General features: G+C 36.8%; 2 long non-coding RNA genes across 2 annotated transcripts; one reads left to right on the plus strand and one right to left on the minus strand.

Moving 5' to 3' along the window:
• The first annotated feature begins 588 nt into the window (after positions 1–588).
• On the plus strand, positions 589–13,567 carry LOC145657646 (uncharacterized). Its single transcript, XR_014123523.1, has 3 exons — positions 589–656; positions 6,432–6,574; positions 12,634–13,567. It is a non-coding gene; the product is annotated as an uncharacterized LOC145657646 (long non-coding RNA).
• Positions 3,330–4,941, minus strand: LOC145657645 (uncharacterized). The gene is made up of 4 exons (XR_014123522.1): positions 4,508–4,941; positions 4,362–4,397; positions 3,836–3,994; positions 3,330–3,675 (listed from the first exon to the last, which is right to left on the minus strand). It is a non-coding gene; the product is annotated as an uncharacterized LOC145657645 (long non-coding RNA).
• Positions 13,568–18,556: the final 4,989 nt, after the last annotated feature.

Below are 18,556 nucleotides of genomic sequence, written 5' to 3' on the forward strand. Positions count from 1 at the left end.
ATCTTTTAGTGTTTTATTTCCTCACAATTTTGAATGGAAACTTTAAAGAATGTTAAGTTAAATTGTTTTGCAGAAACGAGCTTTTAGCATGGACAGTTATTTACTATGGCTTTTCTTGACTTTTTCTTAGTGTTGTAAAATATTTTACTTCTGATGTTTATTATGTATCCTGGAAGAGTAAATCCACATTTCCAAAATTATTTCCTAATGATGAAAAAAAACTACTGATAAATAAAATTGGGTTAAAGCAATCTTGGAAATAGTTTTAGCATTTTATGTTCATCTTCCAATATCCAGAAGGGAAATCCCAATTTAATTAACTATTTAGTTTCACTATTTTATGGGAAAGAAAACACCAGAAGTCACAATTTGTTTATTGTTTTGTTTTGTTTTTTTTTTGCTCCAGTATGGAAACTGAGATAGGTGTTGCTTTATGAAGTGCTGGTGTTACTTTCAGAAGGTAAGGGTCTGAGGCGAGTTTGTCCTCATGTTACTAGTAGTACACAGGAAACCTCAGGGCTTCCTGTCAAAATGAGGTTGCAACTAGATGCTTTCAATCTTTGTGTGAATGTAAGACGGGGAGTATAGAAACTATCATAATCTTGCTCTTGATGCTACTTGATACTTGCAAGAGAAGGAGAATTGGGCATACACAGGTATCTCTGAAGATTATGGATCATATATTACTACTGTTTCTTTAAAAAAAAAAAAAAAAAAACTTTCCTGAGGCCCATGTTTCTCTACTTTTGGCATGTAGTTTCTTTCAGCTTAGTTACTGCTGTTTGTGCAGGTTGCTGAAGAGATGTAGGAAACCGCTGTTATGATAGCTGTTGGGGAAGTAATTTGGTGTAAAATTGCTATACAGCCTAAAGATGACTTAAATGTGTGGAATTCAGGAAACTGGGCTTATCCATTTCAATTATGAAGTCTAGTCAGCATTATGGGCTCCAAATGCCAAGTATTTAAATGAAAGTAAAGGTTTTATATTAATGTTATTGTCACTGATGTCAGATTGCAAGCCAGAAACCATGTAATGTGCTACTTTGTGTTTGAAACATGCATGTTGTGTTTGATTGTCTACTATATGTGCTGAATAATGAAAGGTATATAAAAAGCTTTGAAGTATTGTTAAAGGCAACCTGTAAAAGGAAGCCATCACAAAGCTTATAAGAAGCAGAACCCTGGGATATTACGATTCATAATGATGATGCAGGTAGCAAAAGCTAGCTGTCTACTAAAATGCTGCTTACTGTCAATGGGTATTAGTTGGGAGATGTGCCTGAATAAATTTTACAAGCATGTCAATTATCTCTGTTTTCTTTGTCTTGTGTTAGTTTCAGGAGATAGCGTTTCAGTAGTATTTGTAAGATTATCTAACTTTATTAGTCTAAGCTTTGTTTGCTCTGGGTCTGGAAACTTGCTTAACTCTTTAAATCTTAAAAGTGGGTCATTAGCTGTGGCGTAGCCATTAGAGTTGCATCTGTCTGCCTCTTTTGACCCATGGCATCTGCCTACAGGTATGACCCAGCAGGCATCTCATTTCCATTGGAAATGTGGGACTCAGTTTGCATTGATAGACAACTAGAATGCAAATTAAGTGATCATTTTGTGCTACTGTGTTCAGAACTTTGACATCATTTCTGATGTATCTATATTCCTGTACTGTTATGTGCACAGGCTTAAACATAGCTAAGTCACGCTCAACCAATTGTCCCTTACATGAGCCTTTGAACAGCCAGAATCATGCTGCCAAAACATAGTTTATACTCACCTGAATTGTGTAACTTTCACCCACACAATGTGGCAAATTCATTTTTTATTTTGTCACATTAACTAACTTGATGTTATCTTGGTAAATCATTTAATCAAGCAGTGATAAATTTTAGCATTGAGCTCAGTAGAATTATTTTCAGTAAAATTGTTTGTGCCAACAGAGTTGTACTTTTTCGTCACTTTTAGTTTTTCCAAATAGTGTAACTAGTAGTATTAGGAAAATCTCCATATGAAGGGGAGAACTATAACACACCCTTCACCCCCACACCAATTGTTTTTTTTTTTAATTGGATTTTTTAAAATCCTTAACCTACCATCCTAGTGGCTCTGATATTTCTGTCTTATAAATGACTGTACTGTCATCAGATATTTCTATCTCATAAATGACTACTGGCATCAGATTGGTCATGTACATTAAGAACATTTTGTTGAAGGTTGCATTAAAGAATAAAAAAAAAAAAAACAATCTGACCCAGTTTTGAATTGAAGGCAATAGCCAAATGTCAGTCATCTTAACTGCCACATGGTATAAGTAGCCTCAAAATGAAACTGTGGGACAAATATTTTGCTCTCGAGTGTGAGAATCTGTCGTATGCCACTTACTATACATGCTAAATCTTTTCCTTGAAAACATTTCCTGTTCAACACAAGTGGGTGTCAGCTTTGAGAAATCAAGCTCAAAATCTGTAGAACTGAGGTTAACTACAACAAATACTCACCAGTTGATGATTGTTTTTATTATTCAGTGCTGTTTAACTGATAGCTACAGATGTGCATTGAGCCTTTATGGCAGTCTGTGAGCTTTATACGTTTCCAGAAAAAGAACAAAAATAAAAAATAAAAGCAACTTGCAATCAGTGGACTTGTTTGCCAGCTGTTTTATAGTAAAAAAAAAAAAGGTTTGATTTGCTTCACATAGGCTCGATGGAAAAGAGTTTCCTTGGAACATGATTGCCTTTACTCATTCAGAATGACTGTGTGTCTTTCTGAAACTAGGACTGAGAGGAGTGAAGACGAAAAAAAAAAAATGTTGCCCGGTAGCTGCAAAGTATTGTAGGATAAAACATTCTACTATAATTAGTTAGAGCTAGAGTGGACGTTTAGTTGTGAACGTATGCTGGAGCTCGGTGTTTAATTAGTGTGACTAAAGCAGGCATCCAAGCATGGAAAGGTAGGAAACAAGTGTTCAGCGTGGACATACTGGTAAAAGTGGTATTAGTAAGAAGGTAATGTCACTTTCCATGCCTGAGAGTCATAGCCTTTTATAACCACACGCTGTCATCATGTGAACTAGGGACTTCCCTTATGAGGTCACTCTGATGTCCAGCTAGCAGTGAACACCTAGCAGAGTCTCAGAAAGAACAGAAGCAAAGGTCAGTCTTGAGAACTTCCCCTGCTGCAAAGTGGAAAGCCTGCGTGGATGAAGGTATCCTGCTCATTTAAAAGCTATAGTCGTTTATTTTTTTTCTAAACAGAGTATTTTATAAGCGGTTGAAAAAAGGCCATGTTAATCCTAAGACTTAATTTTGAATAAACGCAGACCATGCATTCAGATTTAACATATTTTAATTTTTTCTCTTAAGATGAGCATTTTAAATATAAATTACAAATTAAATATATAAAATAAATACATAAATATCCAAGCGCATTTAAAGAAGCTTATGAATTTCTAGTGCTTTATATATTAAAAAGAGAACTTTCCTCAGAGAATTTCACTATCTTCATGGAAGTTACATTCAGTGGCTATGACTACAACTCCATCCCAGAGAAACCTTGTGCTTGTGTTCTTCAAGGTTGACTATTGACTTTCTGGAGCAGTGTGATCAAGTAGTCGAGGAATTCATGAAGTGTTTTTGTCTTGTCGGTCTTCTCACATTTCCAGTCTGCACAGGTTGCTTGTGACTAAAGCAAAAGAAGAACAAAGTATAATTATTATTGTTATTATTTAACTTATTATTTAATTTATTATTTGAATTATTGTTAATATTTAACTTGGATGTCACAGAAAGCTTGGTTTTGCAATTTAATATAGAGCTGAGTAAAAGCCGCTCAGTGTACTGACCGTGTTGGAGATCAGTTGAAGTGTTTCATTAATGCGCTTTTGAATCCTGCTGCAGTGGCGGATTATTTTTGTTTTTTGGTGACAAAACATATTTTTATCAGAGCAAGTTTTGTTAAGTTGCAGAATTAGGCAGTTGAGAGCCTCTTTGGCACATCCACTCTGAGAAAGAAAGAGAAAGGCCGGGAAGTATTAACAATAGGCTTGTGAAAAATAGTCCTGTACTATAGAGCATATGACTCCAGTTTGACATCAGAATGAAAGCTGCACATCAGTGCATTCAGCTACCGTTCACCTCCTCACTGAATAAGTGGATTTGATGGGGTTTTGTGTGAACGCTCCCAATCTCCTTCATTCCCTTTCTGAGAGGAGCTGTAAGAGCTCACGCTGCCTGCTTGATGTTTACCATTCTGATCATAACCACCTTCCTGTCTGATTGATCTCACATCTCTTAGCAAGCTTGTCAAAAATACTGAAAAGATCGAGGAGAAAAAAACCCAAGAAAAAGCAAAATATTGCATTTACTTACTGGAGCCTCAGAGTAGTCGTTGAATGTTAAATTTGCCTGTTGTAAGACAAAAGTGAAATGTGTTTTATCGCAAAACGACGTGATGATATCAATGTAAATGAGTCAATAGTAATATATAAATACTGAATTGGTAGTGAGATACTTACACAAATGACATTCTTCAGTTTGTCAACCTCAAATGTGATAAAATTATAATTTTCTTCTTGACTTATAGTGTTGGAGTTAACTGTCAGGCAGTGCAGAACAGCTAGAGTCAGAGCTAGTATCCAGTGTTGAGAAGGCATGGTCTCAGCTGAATAGTTCCTCCACGGGGTAATCTTCAGTGTGTCAATGAGAATGGCTTATGGTCAAGTGTTACTAGTGCCTCTTATTTATACTCTGTAATGTGTGCTTGTGGAAAATGAATGGGTGGGTTGAGAGACTTTAGATATTGGCAAATACAATCAGCTGCTATAGGTTTTTTTTTTTTCCTTTGATGACTCTTGGGATTTTTCTTTCTCCTTCCCCCCCTCCCCACACCTCTTTGTATGTGAGCGATAGAGTGGAGGAAAGAGAGAGTGAGTGTGTGGTCCATGTGAAGAGTGATAGAAAAAACCCCTCTAGTCTGCCATTGAATTTGCTGTTTGATAGAAGTTTCATTTTTTTGCATTAGGGTGAAGATAAAAGAGACAATAGTGTATGGCAAATGTTTTTTTTAATGTTTAATGTTAATATTCTTTGTGAATCAGCAAAGGCTGTGCTGTTAGTGTCTTGAGTGGTGATGTAAGTAGCCAGCTCTATTGCAGATATAAAAGCTCACTCTATGATGTCACACTGACCAAACATATATATATATATATATATATATATATATATATATATATATATATATATATATATATATATATATATATATTGCGAACTTTATGTACTTACAATACATAAAGGAAATTGTTTTGTCCCAATTGTCTTGACGCCAGAGGGGAACGACAACTCCAGCAAGTGGTACAGAGCAATTATGCGCCACAGTGGATCAGTTAACCTCTGTAATGAACACTGGAGCAGCGAGGAGAGTGTCAGACATCACCAATGAGCAAACACTGTTGCATCTGGTCCTGCAAAGCAGACACATGGATAAATCATCAACGTTAACCAAGGTTCATCATCAATGTTGCTTTCAGTTTACACAGGAGCACCGTAATTAGACACTGAAGGATTGGAAAAGCATTACCTTCTTGGATGAATCCAGGTTCTTGCTGTATAAAGTGGACGGACAGCGTCATACGCCGCCACACGCATGAGAAATGTCTCCAAGAGACAACTGTGGGCCAAACACAGGGTGGAGGTGGCAGTGAACACATCTGGGAAATGTTTTCCCGGTATGATCTTGGACCGCTAATACCACTGTATGAGGTAGTTGGCAATCCTAGCAGATCATGTGCATCCGTACACGTTGACGTTCTTACCTGATAGTAACGGTATCTATCAACAGGATAATGCCCCACCTCATTGCATGTTCTTCTTTGGTTTGATATCTCACCTGATATTAATAGAGCACATCTGGGAAAACTTGGATCACCAGGTATTCTGCTGCAGTTGGAATGGGCACAAGTGTCTCCGGATACCTTCCGATACCTAATCCAGTTCATGCCACAATGTCTCGCTAATGTCAAGGGTTATTCCCAATGTTAGGTTAGGTGGTCATAATATTCAGATTTTTGTATATTTGGTTTTTGTATATTCAAAATTGTGTGACATCAGTGTGATATAAAGAGAGTTTGTATATATATATATATATATATATATATATATATATATATATATATATATAAATTGTGTGTGTATGTGTGTGTGTGTGTGTGTGTGTGTATACACAATTTCACGAGGCACCACCTATGATGACTACAAAAAGTTTTCAGATATGCTGAGTACTTGTAGGGTGAGAGGCTAAAGTTCTGAATGAAAACAATTTTCTGAGGGGGCATTTCAAATGTAATTTTTATTTTATTAAAAATTATTTTTAATGTTATACTGTATTTTTTTTTTTTTTAAATCTATTCTATCATCTTTCACTATTTATAATTGCCTTAGATGGAGGTCTCAGATGTTGTTCCTGGGATCTGCTGGAGCCATTCTCCCAGTTTGGGAGTCGCAGCCATTAGTGCTCCGATCACCATGGGAACCACTGTTGCCTTCATCTTCCACATCTGTTCCAGCTCTTCTCTCAGCCCTTGGTATTTCTCAAGCTTTTCGTGTTCCTTGGTCTTGATGTTGCTCTCATTTGGGATTACCGCATCTATCACTACAGACCTCTTCTGCTGTTTGTCCATTACTGCTATGTCCAGTTGGCTAGCCATTACTTTTTTGTCCGTCCGGATATGGAAGTCCAATAGGGTCTTATTTCAGTCATTCTCTACCACCTTCAGGGGTGTATCCCACTTTGACCGCAGAACCTCCAGCCTGTATTTGGCACAGATGTTTCTGTGTACTATGCTAGCCGTTGGTTATGGTGTTCCATGTATGCTTTGCCTGCTAGTGTCTTGTATCCAGCAGTTATGTACTGGATTGTCTCAGAGGCATCTTTGCATAGCTTTCCTGGTGTGGTAGATAACAAACTATTCATATTGTATCCAGAGCTTGTTCCTGTGCTCCCATGATTAGTGCCTCTGTGCTGTCTTTCAATCCAGTCTTTTCCTGCCAGTGGTAGGATTTCTCCATTTCTCCACACACACACACACACACACACACGCACGCACGCACGCACGCACGCACGCACACGCACGCACGCACACACACACGTACATATGTGTCTGTATTTTTTGCTCTTTTTGCAGGGGAAACTAATAGAAAACATTGGAACAACATAAATTTAGGAGAATTCTATGCCAAAGAAAACTTACAATGTATGTTTTAAAAGTATGTGAACACAATCTTGAAAATTCAAGATGTGTGTAAAAATGAGATGAGTACAGTAAGATGGTTATAACTTAAAATATATATTATGAAGAAGAAAAAAAAAGTATGACCAGAGGGATGAAAGAGATTCGCTACTTTTGTAAAAAAAAATAAAAAAAACCCCACCCAAAAACAAACAAAAAACTGATGCAGTGTGAATGTGCATTAGAAACATATTTTTGAAAAGTATGCCGATTTTAACTTTAAAATTATATGAAAAATATAATTCAATTTTGTAAAGAAAAATAATAAAAATAAGTGATAGAACAATGAGTTCACTGTGTCAAACAAACTTAATTACATGATTAGAAGATTCAGGCTGGTTAAAAGTAACTTATTTGATATTTTACCAAACCATCATTAGTGTGTAGTTGCTTAGTATAGTCAAATATGAATGTAAAAAATGATGTTTTTAAAAACCAGTACAGATGTACTGTACTATGTACAGATACATAGAATATATATATATTTATCTTGCATATATATATATTTTTCTCTATGCACCCCTGTTTCTTTTCCTCAGTTTGGACAGAGCACTCTCCACCATTTCACTGCGAGTTATACTGTGTATGACTATGTATGTGACGAATAACCCGAACTTGAACTTGAACTTGAGATGTGTGATATTTTACTGCCTTCTATGTGCATGATGATGATCTTGATAGTTAAAATGCTAAAATAATAGTGTTTAAATATTTTGTAATGCTTTCTAAATCACCTAGCAAACAGCAAAGAGAAGACAGGCATTGGTGTGTGCAAAAGGGGAACATATGTATGGGCAGTGGACTAGTACTAAGAAGGTTGCTGGTTCAAGCCCCACCACCCAGCTGCCACTTATTGGGCCCCTGAGCAAGATCCTTCACCCTCAAGTTGTGTTTAGTCATAATTGTGAGTCGCTTTGGATAAATGTGTCAGCTAAATGCCATAAATGTACATGTAAATATGTCAAAGTGAGTGAAATTCCCCTTTAAAAAACAGGGCACAGTACACCAAAAGAGGTTTGTTCCTAGTATGAAATATCATGTGCAGAAAAAAAATGCATTTTGTTAATTTAGAGATAGAAATGACAGAATATAGCAGAGTTAACAAAAAAAAAAAAAAAGCCCACGTTTGCAGGTGTTGGTGCATGCGTGTTTGTACGTATATATGTGTCACAAATGGGGGTTTCCCTTGAACTGGGAATCCCAACTTAAGTACTGACACTGGTAAGTGAGAGTTTACAGCATTGGTGGCACATGTAAAAGTGGAGTCCAACCAAAGTGGAAAAAATGGACAGTTATACCATGCCATCTTTTGACTTTGCCTTCCCCTTGCACATTTTGATCAGCTTTATCAATGACTTTTGTTTTGACATGCATGAACATAAGTCATTATCAACCTGACGTGTTATTGTAAATATAGAAATGTTTTATTGCTTGAGATTTTGCCATCCTCTGGCCAGTAGGTAAATTATAATATTTTAACATGATCTGAATATTCTGTGCTGAAAATTACAGCGGCTCCATTGATTGTGGCTTTTTTTTTTTAGTGCCAACTGACAGTAGTTTTCTGTGATGTGAAAAACCAAGTGGTGCACTCAGAATTCACCTTGCATGTTAATAATGCAATGTGACTTTTCGAAGGGCTGTTATCTGATTTTTTCACTGTCATCATTCTTGTAATATTTGAATTTCTATACCCCATAGGTGCAGGGAGGTAATATGGAAAATGATATGTTTTTAGGTGAGAATGGGACATACCACTGAGTCACACTAGCGTTTAGATGTGATATTTAGGGTGCATTCAGAATTGGTAGCTTTAGGTTAAATGCCTTTCGCACTCTGGTACGCAACAAATAAGCATATCAAGACCCGTTTAGCAGGCTGGTCTGGTATGCTTTTAAACGCACTGCGATATCATACTTGTTTGAAGTACGAACAGAATACTGGCCAAAGGTACCAAACCCTAAATACCACGTGAGAGAACAGAATGGTGGTGGGAAAAATGAGCAGATGGCAAACGTGGAGGAATGAGGAGGTAGAATACATCATTAAAAATACGGTCCAACGAGCACGTTTCTTGTATACTGGGGTATACTGCCCCCCCCCCCCCAAAAAAAAAAAATCCAAAGTATTCAAAAACGCCGCAGAGGAACCCCTCGTGTTGTTATGCCCCTTTATTTCAATCCTTCAGCTCTTGAGTTTTCATCTTGTAGAAATACCATCCCACATACACAAACCCCACAAAGCACATCCAGCCCAGCGTAGAACCTCGTTCTTGCTCAACTGGCATTGTTGCAAAATATACGTCATAAAAGCTGTTCAGCCAACAAGTGGCAATATCCATATGACGTTTATTTATATGTTTTGGTTCGGTGGTAAATTTCAATGTGAATGCTAAGCGAACCAGGGCTAAAAAGCAACATTATATTATTTTCTGCTTTTGTCCAGAATAAAGGAGACGGTGTACAAATAGAAACGTGAGCTTAATATCACTATTCTGGGAGTTCATTTCTGTAGCTGAAAGGATAGACCTAAGTGTGAAATGACACCGGAATGTTCATAACGGTGACATCAGAAAGTACAAATGATTTGCCTAAATTGACTTGGGGCACCACTCTTTGTGCTTCCAAAAATATACCCTAAATATACACTAATCTTCCCTTCACTCATCATTTAGGTGTGTGGAAAGAGTAGAGTGAGACAGAGAGAATGAGGGCATGCTGTAAGGGAAAAGCCCTCTATCAGTCCTTGGGAAGCGTGGGCGTCTGATTAACAAGTGTCATTCTAGGCCAGCTTGGTGTCAACGGACTGTTGTTGTCATGGCAAAGCATATTGCATCTCTCCAAGGTTTCCACATGTTATCTCTAGCCATCTTAACCTAGCACATTTGCTATACTTAGCACCTTTAATGAGCGATGTTACATTGCAAGATGCGCAAATAAAATTTGAAAAGTTATGCCTTTTTCTAAATATCACTTGATAAATGAAGAGATGGCTAAGGCACTCCTCATAGCATACCGGTCGTATAAAATGGTACTGCTGTCTCCACTATGTGGAGATAATGGAGATAATTGCCACTATGCAGACAGCCATGATGTTAACACTGTTAATGATTTCTAAGATTTCATACACACTGATGTTTACAGTTGCTCAGGAGAGAATGTTTTCCGAACAGTGAAGCATTTAAATCTGTCCTAGTAGACACCTCCCACCCCCAATAGAAGAATTTTGAAAATGAGCATAAGAAATTGTGTTTCTTGATCAAGGCTAAAGAACACTAATATCCACCACAGGGTTTTGGACCATTTTAATCATGGGTTTACAGTGCAATGGTGCCAGCTGTTGCACTATATCTAACACAGCAGTGTTGTTGGCCTTTCTATACACATCAGTGTCACTGCTGCGTTACATGTAGTCTGCCACGCAAAACTGCCTAGCCAAGAGTGTTCCTGTGCTCATAAACTGACCATTGGTAATGCACTGGAGCTTAATTTTGCACAATTGTGCATGGCAACACATGAGATAGTCTCCTCCTGTACACCTAATTAGTGTTCTAACATTTTCCAATAAAGTGGATGGACAGTCTATTTATACCGGGGATAGGGTTTGTTTAGGGTTTTTTAGCTTAAAATCAAAACTTGTACACTTTACTTTTAAATATTGGAATAGATAGAAAAAGCTATGTTTACTTTCTTATGCTACCCAAGCAATTACATCATTGACAAATGTAAGTGTGTAGAATGTAAGAAGTGTTTAGTTTTCAAAGCAAAAAATAAAATGAATCAATTAGGATTACACTCTCTTTTTAATCTTGTGGCAGCAAGATAAATAATAAATAATATAGAATTAAAAAGGGTAAATAAATAAAAGTGTAAATGTAAATACACTTTAAATGTAAATAAAGATCTGTGTGTTTCATTGTGCTATGTTTCAGTCTCATGCTAGGCATTTGGTGGTACGCAGGTGCCAATGAAGGTGAACATAAAAAGGTCTGGGCTAGCTTCTGGTGGCCATAACTGCCCAACATAACAGTGATTTTCATTCTGCAGTGGCCAGCACTGTTACTGGATTGCATCCCTATTAAGCATTTTTGGAGAAAGTTGGTTTAACAAACAAGTCCACTGACAAACTTTAACTCTCCATTTTACATCAGACTTAACCTCAAAACCTCATTCTCAAATTTACCTGTAGTGGAACTCTTAACCACCTAGTCACTATATGCTGAAAACAGCCTTGCACATAAATGAAAACTTGTCACTGTTCAGCAAAATTTGTTGTTTCGTATGATAAAACATTTGAACATATTTCAAGTGGGTGGGTGCTCTGGGGATTATTATTTATTGTTACATAGTTGTGGAAGTGCAAGTCCTCTACCATCAATTAGAGGTGCTGTACTTACCCCTACACACCTCTACTTCCAACCGCCTTGCCAGGGCACGTGCATTTTGGCAGGTTTTCAGTGCATGTATAACCAGCTGGGCAGAAACATGTTAGGAGCAGCTCCAAACGTAGCTTAAACATTTGAGTGAATATTTTCTTCATTCAAATTTGTTTCTGAATTTGATGGACTCTGGGTAATATGACTTTTTGCTTGACTGAACTGCATTTTTCCCTTCACCATAGTTTAATCTTACACCAAAATATTTAACCTTCATATTAAAATCATTACAGTTCTGGCTGGTGAGGTTGCTTTTGGACTCACCTGTACCAGGCCGAGTTTTCTGAATTTGTCACCTTTTTCACTCCTCTTTATCATGTAATTTGTACAATACATCCAGCATCTTGTCGATTCCATGCCCAAGCAAATTCATGCTGTTCTGAAAGTCAAAGAGTAAACAACATACTACTACGGGTGTACTTAATAAACTGGTAATTCGGTGTTTTATGGCTAAGGTGCTTTTGTACAAGATAAGTTAATAATTTGAGATAATCCTTGCCAGGAAAATAAATTCTGTTCTGATGCTAAAAGTCAATAATAGCCCAAAGAATTGTGTCATGTTTGTGAATCAGTGGATCCCAAAATGTTTTGGGTGGCACTCACAGAGCCTGTTACAAACTCAAATGTTCTGGGGTTTGTGCATATATAAATGGTTACTGCAATCAAGACACTCACTGATAACTCTGCTGGAAGCACCTGCCTTATAGGTTTCTTATATGTGCATTGTGTAAGTGTACCTTTACTGCTACCCATCCACTGCCAGATATTATATGGGTTATGGTAAGGATACTTTTATATTGCATTCATATATTATTTTACTCATGTATTGCACTTTATTTGTGTTCATAATTCAGCTGCGTGAAATATTATTAAAGTTCATGCTCTGGCTGTGTGTGTGTGTGTGTGCGTGTGTGAGAAGGCCTCTGTTCCAGTCTTTGCAAGGGATTGCCTAGTGGTATGCTTGACCTGACCTTCACCGCACTGGAACAGAGATAACGCAAGGACTGCTAGCTCCCGAAAGAAGCACCAACCCACCTGTTTGTGATAGAAATGTACATCAAGTATCACATGTCTATTTCTGTGGCCAGGTGATAAGAAAAAGGACTTTTACATTTTCATGTCTGAAGGTCCTTCTTTGGAGATGGTTTATGTCTGAAGGTCCTTCTTTGGAGGTGCTCTATACTAAATATACACAGGCTTCCTGGCTGTGAGTGTTAAAACTTCACCAAGAAATTGTATGTTTCTTGATCAAGGCTAAAGAACACTAATATCCACCACAAGGTTTTGGACCATTTTAATCATGGGTTTACAGTGCAATGGTGCCAGCTGTTGCACTATATCTAACACAGCAGTGTTGTTGGCCTTTCTATACACATCAGTGTCACTGCTGCGTTACATGTAGTCTGCCACGCAAAACTGCCTAGCCAAGAGTGTTCCTGTGCTCATAAACTGACCATTGGTAATGCACTGGAGCTTAATTTCGCACAATTGTGCATGGCAACACATGAGATAGTCTCCTCCTGTACACCTAATTAGTGTTCTAACATTTTCCAGTAAAGTGGATGGACAGTCTATTTATACCGGGGATAGGGTTTGTTTAGGGTTTTTTAGCTTAAAAACAAAACTTGTACACTTTACTTTTAAATATTGGAATAGATAGAAAAAGCTATGTTTACTTTCTTATGCTACCCAAGCAATTACATCATTGACAAATGTAAGTGTGTAGAATGTAAGAAGTGTTTAGTTTTCAAAGCAAGAAATAAAATGAATCAATTAGGATTACACTCTCTTTTTAATCTTGTGGCAGCAAGATAAATAATAAATAATATAAATAAAAAAGGGTAAATATATAAACGTGTAAATGTAAATACACTTTAAATGTAAATAAAGATCTGTGTGTTGTAAATTGAGCTATGTGTGCATTGTATATTTACAGTTTTTCTAATTAATGATAGGTATATATGAAATTATATTTTTGAGTTTTCTAAAATAAAACATTTTATATTGCTAAAGCATGCATGACATTGGATACATTAGCAACTGAGGTTAAACTCCTTTTTGGGCAAGTATTGCACTTTAAAAGAGAGCACCTCTGTTTTAAAGTTTTATAGATTTTTTGGCTCTCTACAGAGAAACTTTTCAGTATTTGGACAGTTTAGACATGGACTTTCAATACAGCTAAAGTGAGTTAGAAGCCATACTTACTGACTTTACGCTTCCCTTTAATAGTCATTTAGATGTGTGGAAAGAGTAGCATGAAACAGAAAAAGTGGGCACATTTTTGGAGAATGGTTTCTGGCAGACTTTGGAAGAGTGGGTGTTTGATTTACAAGTGTCATTCTGGTATGAGCAGATTGCTGTTGTCATGGAAAGGCATGCTAGAGCCCTCCAGAGTTTCCATGCATGTTATCTTTAGCCATCTTTGTCAGTAGTAGCTAAATGTTTGATACCAGGATATCTCTCCTAAATCTTTTAATAATTGTAATTAGAATTATACACAGGATGTCAAATATCCTGTGTCGAACCATTAGAGTTTCACATAGGGCCCAGCCCACTCACCTCATACAAGAAACCACAACATTAACTAAATTGAATCTGCTTCGCTTCTTTAAGCATTTGATAATCACAGAGGTAAAAATATTTCCCCCTTAGCTCTTTCACAGTTCACACTGTCATAAAGATATAAACCTGCTTTGCAGTGTTCTGTGCTCAAATCTTTACTGGTGGTATTTATCCCAGTGATTCTCTGTCCTTCGTAGTATTGGAACCAGACTTCCACAGTGACATATGTGTAGTTTCTCTTCTGAAGTATTGTAGATTGTATGCACTTTTGTTCTACTGGAGAAAAAAGAATTATCCATGTTTGAAACATGTTCTTCACTCACAAAGGAGGCCTGTTAGATTAAAAAAAAAAAATCTTTATGAATAATGCATATTTTCTAACTTTATTACTTAATAGTTCTGTGTTTAGAAGTGTACACCTTCCGAATAATATTTGGTTAGCAATGGTCCTGCTGTCAGAAAGTAACTGCTGATAAATGCTAACGCAGCTCACCCGGTAGAGCCAAAGGTTAGCAACATCATCATGCCTTTGGTTCCAAGGAAGTATACATGCTGTTATGCATACATGCAAGTTGCTCCAGATAAGGGTGTTTACACAATTCAGTAAATATAAATGTGCATTGCAAAATGTATCCATAGAAATGTCGATTAATATGATAGATGTTGGCTGATTATTTGTGAAAGGCATCAAGTGGGCAAAAGAAAATATTCTAGGAGAAGTGTATATCTAACAACATAACTAATTAATATAGGTGCAAGGTCATTGTTTCTAATGAAGTGGCTGCTGAGTGCACTTAGACAGGAGAAGCTCTGCTAAAGTCCATCTCAGGACACCACAGCAGATAATTAAGTTTTTTGTACTCTTTAATCATGGCTTTCTTTTTCTTTCTTTTTTTAAAAGATTGTGTTAGAATCACTGTAGAGGCCTCATGGGCTCATCAGGTATGTACTTAATAAAGAAAGCACTAATAAATAACAAAAATACTAACTTTTGGATCCCCATTAACTTTTGGGATTATGCAAAACAAATAACAATATTATTAAGTTTTATTTATGAAAACACCCATCGTGCTTTTTTGAAGCCAAAAATCATGTTAAATTTGATGTAGCATGGGAATATTTTGTTCCCTTTGACCTTTAACCTTTTTAGGTTATTTTCAGCATATAGTGATTTGGTGGTTAAGAATTACACTACAGGTGAATTTGAGAATGAGGTCTTGAGGTTAAGTCTGATGTCAAATGGAGAGTTACATTTTGTCAATGGGCTTGTTTGTTAAACCAACTTTCTCCAAATACCTCCCACCTCCCTCATGCTCATGTGAACTGAAAGAGTAACTGGGAGAGAGAGAGAGAGAGAGAGAGAGAGAGAGAGAGAGAGAGAGAGAGAGAGAGGGGACTGAGGTAAAGGGTACTTGTCTGAATCACAGGTCTCAATCTAGTCCCTGTGCTGGTTAAAGGCTGGTGATTTTATCTCAATTGCACACACACAGACACACAGAGACACAGACAGAGAGAGAGAGAGAGAGAGAGAGAGAGAGAGAGAGAGAGAGAGAGAGAGAGAGAGAGAGAGAGAGAGAGAGAGAGAGAGAGAGAACAGTTTTGGGCAAACAATTTAGATTCCACTAATACAGTTTTAGTCACATAGAGGAGCTTGCTCAGAAAAGGTGGGTGTGGGGAAAAATGACGAGGCCCCTGAAGAGTGACAGATAGCTGAACACTGACCAGTAACCTCAATGAGGGAAGGAAGAACATGGCAAACATCTGTAAGACCATATCTTTCAACAACTACAAGTTGACAAGACTCAAAACCTCACTACTAAGCTACATATCTGAGCCAAAAATCAGAAAAAAGACATCCCCCCACCCCATACCCACAAGCTCTCCCACAGCATAGCTTTAAGGAAAATTTAGTTTGGGTTAGTCCCTTGCTTAGCTTGCCTTTTCTGTTCACCACAATTGTTAGAGTTCGGTTCTATTTCATTGAGTGCTTTGACTGGCCCACCATTTGTTTAAATTATTTTGTGTTGCTCTTGTTTGGTAAAATGATCTTGGGCATATGAAAGGCAATACATATATAAAACTCTTTATGATAATCCCCACAAACCTTTATTCTAACATTCCACAAACTAATAGTATGTGTAATAGCCTAGCAATATGCATGTAATGGCCTACCAATATGTGTGTGTCCCTACACCAGCTAATTAGAGATAGGGCAATTTTATATGTTACAGTATTATTTTAAAGACAATAAAAACATGTTTTCAGCAATTGCTATGGGAGCTACTGTAAATCCTACTACAATGAATCAATTATTTTGCTGGATTTTGCTGCTCATGAGGGGCGGGATTTGTGAATATACTTCATGGATTGTGTTTACTCCTGGGTGCACTAGCATGATAGGGGATGGTGAAGATTTCAGGTTTGAAGCCCTGCTCCACACGGTTAATAATGGGGGATTTATAAAATGCACATACAGTGCAGCTGATACTGTATGTGTAAAGTTAAAAAAGTAATTGCAGACAGCTAACACCGACTCATATTGATTGATGTGGTATATCAGAGAGTGTGTGCAACTAACCCTGAATTAACCAAAACAAAAATTAAATTAAAACCAAGAATGTAAATTGAATTAAAACAACACAAAACATGTTTCTAAACAGTTTTTACATGGAGAATGTTGATTTGTTTTGATTATGTTTTGTGACATGTGCTAGTATCTCACAAATATGCTGAGACATGTTTGTGAGATACTAGCATTACATCAGTATGAGAATAAATTAATGGTGATCATGGCATAATTTGACCCAGATCTGTTCATCTCTGTATTCTGGTAATGACTCAAAGTCATTTGTCAAAAAGGGTACATCTCAACAGAGCACTTATCCAAAAGTTAAATAATGCAATAAAATACTAGTCTGTTTGAGCAGTGGACATTCTGCAGGTTATCTGGATTCTTTGCAGACATTGTGAAAAGGTTATGCAGCTGTTGTGGCTGTCCACCTGAAATCCCCAGGTGGAAATCACACACTTGTGGTATTTTTGATACAAGTGTATAGCCATCTAGGCAAAATACTTTGTGCACCTGTCAGCATTGAAGGTTTTGAGCCTAAATCAAACCACATATCATTTTAACATTTTAAGCATGTTTTTTTTTTCTTTCTTGCCATCCTTGCTGTGTTTACAGGCAATGTAAACTTGGCGTGAATTTTGTGGTAACCACAAAAGTCACACCAAAGATGTCATGTTTTGCTAACACAAATGTAACCTAGTCTTAGTGAGCAAGGCTGATTGTGATGAATATTTTATAACATTATAATGTTTAGGCTCCAGGGTGGGACAGGTCTGTGTGAATGTTGTTTCTACCCTGCAGCTGACCTTGTAAGTCTGAGTTTACAGAATATTTTTAGTTTCATAATTGCAAGTTAAGATCCAAGCATATCCTCCTTCCAGCCTCCCAGGAGAGTTTAACATTGTTTAGTGTACTGACCCTTTAACCTGGAGATTAAATATAGTAAAAATTAAATCCATTATTTGAATATGTGAGTGTGATACAGCCCGTGACTTTGGTGAAAGTAACAGATCAAACACATATATTTCATAAACCAACTCATTATGTAGAAAATGTCCCCATAAATCTTTTTTTTTTATTCTGGTAAAATTACCTTTGTGGAAAAAAACTGTGAAGAACATTCTACAATATAATACAGATATTAACGCTAAACATGATATTAAAGTTATTAAATTGTGTGAAAATGTAAAATGAGGCTGTTATTGTGCTGTATAGCTAAATCAATTATACTATGGCTTTTAAACAGGAGAAATTACACATTTGTCTTGCACTCTTCTAAAATTGTCTTTCTCAAGTCTGGTAGCTATTCAGTCTCTCTGCACTGCACATTATTACATATCCTTTGTTTCAAATACTCCTGATTCAACTCAACAGACATTTTTTGAATATGCTTTAGTAAATGCAACCCTGTGCACATTTGTGTGATTATGGGTAATTAAGAGATTAATTTACAAAAGTTTTAACTAATTTAATTAATTGCATCTGTAGCATATGCTTTATTACACCAATAATGTTTGACACATTTCCAGGTACTTAATAATGACCGGGAAAAACATTATGACTCAAAACACGTAACGGAAGCCTAACAGCAGTTGTCTAGACAACTTAATACTTTACAGCACAACAAAGGCTTTCAAATAGCCAGAATCCTTAAATACACCCCTAAAAATATGACATTATGCATGTAGATCATACTTCCTCTAAAAGCAGA

This window comes from Electrophorus electricus, chromosome 4, assembly GCF_041902795.1.
Source record: "Electrophorus electricus isolate QZ-2024a chromosome 4, ASM4190279v1, whole genome shotgun sequence".
NCBI lineage: Eukaryota > Metazoa > Chordata > Actinopteri > Gymnotiformes > Gymnotidae > Electrophorus > Electrophorus electricus.